This window comes from Bactrocera neohumeralis, chromosome 4 (genome assembly GCF_024586455.1).
Source record: "Bactrocera neohumeralis isolate Rockhampton chromosome 4, APGP_CSIRO_Bneo_wtdbg2-racon-allhic-juicebox.fasta_v2, whole genome shotgun sequence".
NCBI lineage: Eukaryota > Metazoa > Arthropoda > Insecta > Diptera > Tephritidae > Bactrocera > Bactrocera neohumeralis.
In genome coordinates this window covers 59,323,345-59,325,031 of record NC_065921.1, presented here as the reverse complement: position 1 = coordinate 59,325,031, position 1,687 = coordinate 59,323,345, and the positions used below count along the sequence as shown (strand labels likewise).

General features: G+C 32.3%; 1 long non-coding RNA gene across 1 annotated transcript; it reads left to right on the top strand.

Annotated features, from left to right (window-relative positions):
- Window positions 1-470: 470 nt before the first annotated feature.
- On the top strand, window positions 471-1,235 carry LOC126754721 (uncharacterized). Its single transcript, XR_007666403.1, has 3 exons — window positions 471-676; window positions 752-866; window positions 914-1,235. It is a non-coding gene; the product is annotated as an uncharacterized LOC126754721 (long non-coding RNA).
- The last annotated feature ends 452 nt before the right edge of the window (window positions 1,236-1,687 follow it).

The window sequence follows — 1,687 nt, the reverse complement described above, 5'->3', positions numbered from 1 at the left end:
CTTGGTTTATAGGCGAAGGGACGAAGAGGAGAGGAGAATCGCGCCGAGTTTCTAGTGTTCAGCAACACGCTTTGTGTTCTTATTCGTAACAGTACGTTTTTCGGCATTCGGGTTCTTTCTTTCGTAGTGCATAGTTGCAGTTGCGTATATTTTTTGAAATTAATATTTTGAATATATTTAAAAAATTTAATCTCATCTTTTGGTAAGTAATTTGAATATATGCATACAAATATACATAATATAATATAAATATTTTAGAAATTGGAGTATGACGAAAAAATCGTATTAATTAAAGATATTGTGAAATGTATGGAGGAAGCCATAATTGATTCAGACGATAGTGAAAAGGGTGATATGTGTGAAGGTCTGTTATATAATCTTTGTTTTAATTTTGAATTATAAATAAAATGTATTTCTTAATCGACAGAAGTGATTAATATAAGTATGTGATAGAGTGGAGTGACCAAGACGCAAACAGGTTCACATTCATTTTTAATGAAGGAACTACTGCACATTGATGCAAATGGACACAAAAATTATCTAAGAATGTCAGAGACGCAGTATAATTTTATATTATCTGCAATACAGGACGACATAACGAAGCAAGATACTGTGATGCGAGCTGCAATTTCTGCAACGGAAAAGCTGTCACTGATCCTCCCTTTTCTCGCAACGGGTAAGTTTAAAATTAAACTTTTTCGTATTCTAAACTAGAATTTAAAAAACCTAATATTTTTTTTATATTTTATAGGAGAATCGTTTCTAAGCTTAATTTTTGGGTAAAAAATTTCGCAGCCAGCAATTAGTGGAATAATTCCCGAAGTTTGTGATGCTATTTACAAAAAACTGACGGCGTTATATTTGAAGTTATAAATAATTTATTTTCTTATAATAAATAATTACATAATTTTAGTTTCCAAGCAATACGGCAGTGTGGGTATCAATTGCGGGGATTGTAACTGCGAATCACGATATCTGTTTGATTTTTGTACTAAACGGCGTATAAGGCATTTGACCTCCCATTGAGCGTCTTCTCGCATGTGAGGAACTATCTCCTCCATTTTCGCAGAGACCAAATTGCCCAACCAACTATACGGTCTATTGCGTCTTTCAGCGATTAAAACTATTTGATTTATACACATATACATGTATGAATAATATACTATATTAACAGTTTCTTCAGCCACAATTGGTTGGGTTGTTGTTGGAGATATATTATTTTCACACTCCCGACTTCCCGACGCGCTTGGATCCTAAAGTATAATAATGATTTTAATGAATAAATTTAATAAAATAAAATAAAGTATTACCTCGTAGTTAGATTCCCCCCTCCTAATTTGGGTATGCTGCTCCAAAAATTGCAGCAGCGAGAAGCACCATAACTTTGGAGAATACAAATCGTTTGTACTAGCTCCGCTTTTTCGTGAATTGCGCACTTCATGAATTTCTCGTAAATATTGTGTTCTTATATTTTTCCATTTTTTTATTTCACATACATTTATGTTTGGCACGTTTAGCTCTTCACAGATTTTGTTAAAAGCTTCAGCTTTTACATTCCGGTCCAAATATAACGGTGACTTTATGCTATAAATACACTCCTGTGCTTCTACCAAATATATTAATTTTTCAATTAGTAAACAGAAAATTTAAAAATTAATTTATTCAACTCACCACTTTTTAAAATTTC